Source organism: Thamnophis elegans, chromosome 13, assembly GCF_009769535.1.
Source record: "Thamnophis elegans isolate rThaEle1 chromosome 13, rThaEle1.pri, whole genome shotgun sequence".
NCBI classification, from domain to species: domain Eukaryota; kingdom Metazoa; phylum Chordata; class Lepidosauria; order Squamata; family Colubridae; genus Thamnophis; species Thamnophis elegans.
In genome coordinates, this window is record NC_045553.1 from 17,856,188 (window position 1) to 17,863,140 (window position 6,953).

Genomic DNA, 6,953 nt, shown 5'->3' on the forward strand with positions numbered 1-6,953 from the left:
CTAGATGAGTTCAAATCACCAGGACCAGATGGATTACACCCCAGGGTTCTGAAGGAACTGGCAGATGAGATCTCAGAACCACTGAACTATATCTTTCAGAGATCCTGCAGTACTGGGGAACTACCAGAGGACTAGAAAAGAGCTGATGTGGTTCCCATCTTCAAAAAAGGGAAAAAAACCAGATCCAGGAAACTACAGACCTATCAGCCTGACCTCAATACCAGGAAAGATTCTGGAAAAGATAATCAATCAATGAATTAGTGAACACTTAGAAGCAAACAAAGTAATAGCCAAAAGCCAACATGAGTTTGTCAAAAACAGATGCCAGACTAATCTTATTGCATTCTTTAATAATGTGACAAAATTAGTGGACCAGAGAAATGCCGTCGATATAGTTTACTTGGATTTCAGTAAGGCATTTGATAAGGTAGACCATAACCTGCTACTAGATAAACTAGAAGAATGTGGGTTAGACAGCATCACCACCAGATAGATTCGTAACTGGCTGACCAACCGCACTCAACGTGTAGTCCTCAATGGAACTGCATTTTCATGGAGGGAAGTATGCAGTGGAATACTTCCCCCAAGGCTCTGTTTTGGGCCCAGTACTCTTCAACATCTTCATCAATGATTTGGATGAGGGAATAAATGGGGAACTCATCAAATTTGTAGATGACACCAAGCTGGCAGGAATAGCCAACACTTCAGAAGATAGGCTAAAGATACAGAAGGATCTTGACAAACTTGAACATTGGGCACTATCTAATAAAATGAAATTCAATGGTGAAAAGAGTAAGGTTCTACATTTAGGCAACAAAAATGAAATGCACAGGTACAGTATAGGTGGTACCTTGCTCAATAGTAGTAACTGTGAGAGGGATCTTGGAGTCCTAGTGGACAACCATTTAAATATGAGCCAGGAGTGTGCAGCAGCTGCCAAAAAAGCCAACACAGTTCTAGGCTGCATAAACAGAGGGATAGAATCAAGATCACGTGAAGTGTTAATACCACTTTATAATGCCTTGGTAAGGCCACACTTGGAATACCGCATTCAGTTTTGGTCACCACAATGCAGAAAAGATGTGGAGACTCTAGAAAAAGTGCAGAGAAGAGCAACAAAGATGATTAGGGGACTGGAGACTAAAACATATGAAGAATGGTTGCAGGAACTGGATATGTCTAGTTTAATAGAAAGGAGGACTAGGGGAGACATGATAGCAGTGTTCCAATATCTCAGGTGCCTTGGAAACTCTTTTCCAAGGCACCTGAGGGTAGAACAAGAAGCAATGGGTAGAAACTAATCAAAGAGAAAAGCAACTTAGAACTGAGGAGAAATTTCCTGACAGTTAGAACAATTAATCAGCGGAACAGTTTGCCTCCAGACGTTGTGAATGCCCCAACACTAGAAGTCTTTAAGAAGATGTTGGATAGCCATTTGTCTGAAACGGTATAGGGTTTCCTGCCTAGGCAGGGGGTTGGACTAGAACAGTGGTCCCCAACCCCCGGTCCGCGGACCGGTGCCGGGCCGCGGAGTACCTGGCACCGGGCCGCGCAGCGGCCGGGGGCCATGATCCCTGCAGCTGGGCGCCGTGGCTCTCCTGCTGCGCCAGCCGCTCCTCTTCCAGCCGCTCGCCCAGCGCGCAAAGCTCCCGGCAGCGGCGCCACAGCTCCTCGAGGCGCCGGCGGCTCTCCTGGTTCTGCGCGCGCAGCTTGCGCAGGTCCTCTTGGCCCAGGCGGCCCCCTTCCAGCTCCTGCATCGCCCGCAACTCGGCCTCGTATCGCTCCAGGCTCTGCGCGCAGCTCCAGCTCACCACCAGCACGTAGTCGGAGGCCAGCTGCCGCTTCTCGGAGCGCCCGGCCCGGAGGACGCGCGGGGCAGACAGCAGCGCGGCTGGCCGCTGCTTGCGCGCTTCCTGCAGCCCTTCGTGCTCGGCCAGGAGCTGCTCCAGCAGCGCCTCCAGAGCGGCGCAGTCGGCCCACAGCCCCTCCAGCTGCTGCCGCCGCCGGGCCAGCTCGGGCTCCAGGCGGCGGAGACGCAGCTCTCCAAGTTGCGCGCTCAGCCTCTCCAAGCTCTCCAACTCGTGGCGCAGCGCGTCCCGCTCCAGCTCGCCTTGAGGTGATCTCAAAAAATAAGCTAGGTTGGATATGACTGGGATAAGATTTCCAGATGTTGACTTGGCTCAAGTCACCGGTTCCTTTTTCTTGCTGAATGAAAACTCCTGCATCATGGTTGTATGTAGGATGTATTTAGAAAAATTCAAGATGGGAACCATCTTGGTTTTTATGTGATGCAAATAAAAGAATAAATAGGCTTTTAATTTCATAGTCATGGCTATTACCTTGACATTTTCGATGTCACTCTGACACCCCTGTCCCAGATAATTTGGTGAATGGACAGAGAGGCTACCAGCTAGTAGTAGGCTGTCTTGAATGCACTTACTAAGAAAGGATTCACAGTGAATTCAATGAATAACATTTTTGGGTGATCATCAATCTGATGGGAGCTATATATCTATTGCAGCATTTACCTGCAAATTTAAAGGAAGTCCAGAAAGCGATTGCAATCTATTTGGCATATATTTACAAATACATATTGAAAATAATGCAACATCTAACATTTTCTGATCATGGTGCTGTCATTGGTGTACTATCCTGGTAATTAAAAATGGTGTCTGTAGAAGAATAAAAATGTGGTTGTGTGTTAACAAAAGAATAGAGGTTTTTAGAGGTTTTTAGAGGTTTTATTTGCATTTGTAGGCCGCCCTTTTCCCTGAGGGGACTCAGGGCGGCTCACAGAAAACCAGGGAAAGGGGAAATACAACATTGAGACAACAACACATAATAAAATAATGAGCAACATGCATACAACATTCGGGCGGGGTAGAAATCCTTATCCCCAGGCCTGACGGGCGAGCCAGTTCTTCAAGGCAGTGCGGAAGGCCTGGACGGTGGAGAGGGTACGAATCTCCACGGGGAGCTCGTTCCAAAGGGTCGGGGCTACTGCTGAGAAGGCCCTCCTCCTTGTGGTTGCCAGCCGACACTGGCTGGCCGATGGAATGCGGAGGAGGCCTAATCTATGGGATCTTATAGGTCGTAGGGAGGTAATTGGCAGAAGGCGGTCTCTCAAGTATCCAGATCCACTGCCATGTAGGGCTTTATGGGTGATCAATAGCACCTTGAAGCGCATCCGGAGATCGACAGGTAGCCAGCGCAACTCGCGGAGGATAGGTGTAATGCGGGTGAATCGGGGTGCACCCGCAATCACTCGCGCGGCTGCTCCGACACCGCGGCTATTATAGAATAGAAACTATAAGCATATAATCTTCCATTCAAATAGTTATAAATTAACTAGAAATAGTTAGTCCAGTTTACAAGCAACAGCCTGACGGTAGATCAGTTTACTGAAATATGGATTACTTAAAGGGGTACTCCGGGCTGGGAGTTTTTTTACACCCCCACCCCCACCCCTGCGCGCGCTCAGCGGGCCACGGTAAAATTATCACAGGCTGACTGGTCCGCGGCGATAAAAAGGTTGGGGACCACTGGACTAGAAGACCTCCAAGGTCCCTTCCAACTCTGCTATTGTATTGTATTATAGTGCTGTAGTACTTCTTTTGTTCCAGTAGATGGCTCTCTTATTCCCAAACCAAAATTAAATAGTCTGTCAAAAGAAGATGATTATCTGATAAATCCAGGGGATTAAAATCACAGATAAACAGAATAATTTCTCCCCGAGTTTTCCTTTCAAATTGTTTAATCTTTTTTCCCAAGCTTTCTGTATTTTTGTAGCTTCTCTAGGGCTTCTCACGCCTTCTAATTTCTGGTCTCTCTCTCGCTCTCTCTCTTCATTTGCCGCTATCTTAAGTTTAGGAGATATCTTTTAATATTCTTGCTGTTATATCCAGTCTTTAAGGTAAAAGTTGGTAATTATCTCACCCAGTTTCGATGTTCCGCCCATACATTGCTCCTGCACACATCTTGTTGTCCCAGCTTTGTGACTGCTAAAAAATGGTGGTCGTCTCTGCTGTCGTTAGGGAGAGCTTGCTTCAGACCTAATGAGGAAAATGCAAGTTCCTGGTGGTCAGCGAAGCGAAATGCCTCTCCTTCCTTAACCCACTCTACAAGGTGGCTATGACTCATCGTGGGGTCTCCCGACAGTGGACACAGGTTGGAGCCCCACTATTTTTCAGCTGTTCTCACCACGATTTCAACCGGAAGTCTCCAGGCTTTGTTTCTTAAGGCCACCAAAGATACGTCCCATCTGGGAAATGGATCTTTGGGTTATTTGTTCTCTTTTTCTTTGGTGAAAACCGTGCAATGAAGGGTGAATTGGGCGTGGGGCTGGGGAAGGGAGATTCAACTTGGCTACCAGTTTTATTTTTTAAAAGGGAATCAGAAGACAGTAACATTGCACAAGGACCAAAGGAATGGTGATGCACTTAAAATATACACCTCCTTTACTTGCCTTCCCCAAATTATAACAAAAATTAATACAAACCTAGGATTAACTTGAATGTTTCCATCAGTGGTGGGTTGCTTCTGGTTTGCCCAAACCGGTAGTAGTGGCAGTGGGAGGTCCCGCCCAGATGCTTCTGCGCATGCATGGGAGTATGCCCGAACCAGTAGTATAAATATTTGCAACCCACCACACTGGTTTCCATCCCATTTGAAAGCAAAACTCAGCATAACATAATGTGCTGTGATCTACCAGCTGACTTTGGTCCTGCTTTCCAGGCTTCTAGTCCAACTCCCTGCTGAAGTAGGAAACCCTTTATCATTCTGGACAAATGGCTGACTAATTTCTTCTTAAACGCCTCCACTGATGGAGCCCTCATAACTTCTGGAGGAAAGCTGTTCACTGGTTAATTGTTCTTGCTGACATGAAGTTCAGCAAGTGAATCTGCTTTCCAGGGATATCTGCAGGTCGTGATCCGTATAGTGAAGATGGTGGCTTCAATGGCACAATCAACACCCCACCTGTTTTTATGTCTATGGAGCAGAGTTTGGGGGCTGCCACCTTCACCCCCACAGCTTCCTGTGAGCAGACAGGCCTCCTGCCTTTTTCGCTGTGCACATTTCTGATTGCATTTTGTACTCCACTCAAGTTTGCCTTATGCCAAGAAACACTCTGCAGACAAAAAGGCTTCCTTCTCCATTGAGCTAAGTTGCTGTAAAACGTCCTTTTTCTAAGTCATCTTTCCTTTCGTGGGATCAACTCTCCAATCTTCATCCTAGCCACCAGAGAGTCAGCTCCTTGTGCGAGCGAGTGAGTGGGCAGATGGGCAGGGGAGCGAGCTCGCCTTTCCAGCCCCACTTCCACCCGGACAAGCCGTGGGAAAGCCTCTGCCTCTCCGCGCGGGCATTCAAGGAATCCGGCCTTTAAAAAAAACAAAACAATGCCGGATTCCTTGAATGCCTGCACGTGTGCGCAACGCAGCTAGGCGGGGGGGAGCTCCGCTTGGGATGACCCAGCTATGGAGGGGCAGCGGCAGCAAGCCAGGCAGGCAATCTACACCAGCCGGATAGACTAGGTCCTGCTGCACCAGGATGTGGATTTGGTCTGCATCAACCTGCCGCCTCCCCTCACCAGGCAAATCGCGGTGAAAACTCTGGGTGAATCTCCGCGGAGAGCTCGGCGGGCAGCTGGCTGGACTTCTAAGAGGTGGGGGGGAGGAGGTGGTGGAAGAAGCGGCAGCTCCTTGAAATGGAAAAGGCCTGCTTCCCCCCCCCCCCCCCCCAATGAGACTCCTTCCATGATAATAGGAGAGGAGAGCCAGCCTGGAGACAGCAATCACAAGGCAGAAAGTAGCTGAGAGAAGGGGTGCGGGGGTTGGGAGAAGGCATGGGACGGGCTCCCAGCAGCGGCTGCTTGGATTTGCCATTTGAGAGAGAGAGAGGGAGGGAAGGGGAGAATGCGAATGTGTGTATCCCTCCTTCCTTCAGCCCAACACTCTCCCTGGCATTCTGGCCAGACGAGAGGGACTGCAGAGGGTCTAGGGCAGTGAATCATTCGATGGGAAACTTGCCTCTTGGAAGGAATGACCCGGCTTGGCTCCCGCTTCGTCTCTCCTGCCTCTTTGCTTCTCCGTTCGGTCGTTGAAAGCGGCCGCTGCTGGGAGCCTGTCCCATGCCTTCTCCCAACCCCCGCACCCCTTCTCTCAGCTACTTTCTGCCTTGTGATTGCTGTCTCCAGGCTGGCTCTCCTCTCCTATTATCATGGAAGGAGTCTCATTGGGGGGGGGGGGGGAGCAGGCCTTTCTCCATTCAACAGATCCAATATACAGAGTTTTATTTTTTGGCCCTAAAAATATTGTCACTGAGGATGACAGAAATTTCTTCATCATTGCTATTGGCCTCAAGTAGCAAATAATTAAACATGGTTTTTAGTGTACTTAGTTAGCCATCTGCTTTTTAACATTACATGATATCAGTTTCAAGAATGCATGCATTCCTGAAAACTTGTAACAAACTTGTTGAAGGGCCTATGAAATATTTTCTAGTTTAATGTAGAATAAATATTCTTAATAAAAGAAAAAGTCATTTTTATTTAATCAATTGCATTCCTTTTTATAATGACATTAATTAACTAAACTGGAAATAAATCTATGTTTTGCTAGAGTTTTAAAATTAAAAAACCTTACATTTTGTTGCTATTATTTTAATCAGAGTTTTGCCAAGTGAAATTATATAATGGTTCCTCATGTCTCTGTAATTTTCTAAGTTTCATCCAGAAGTACCACAGAATCTGGCATTTTCAGCAGAATGATGCTGATGCTAATAAAACATCCTGATTTTTGGTTAAAGGATGGAAGGAGGAAGGAAGGGGGAAGAGAGATCTAAAGAGCAGAAAGACAGAAGGTAGATAGGCAAGAGGAAGGAAGGAAGGAGAAAGAATGGAAAGGGAGGAAGGCTAGAAGGAAGAAAGAGGGAGGGAGGGAAGGAAGGTGAAAGGA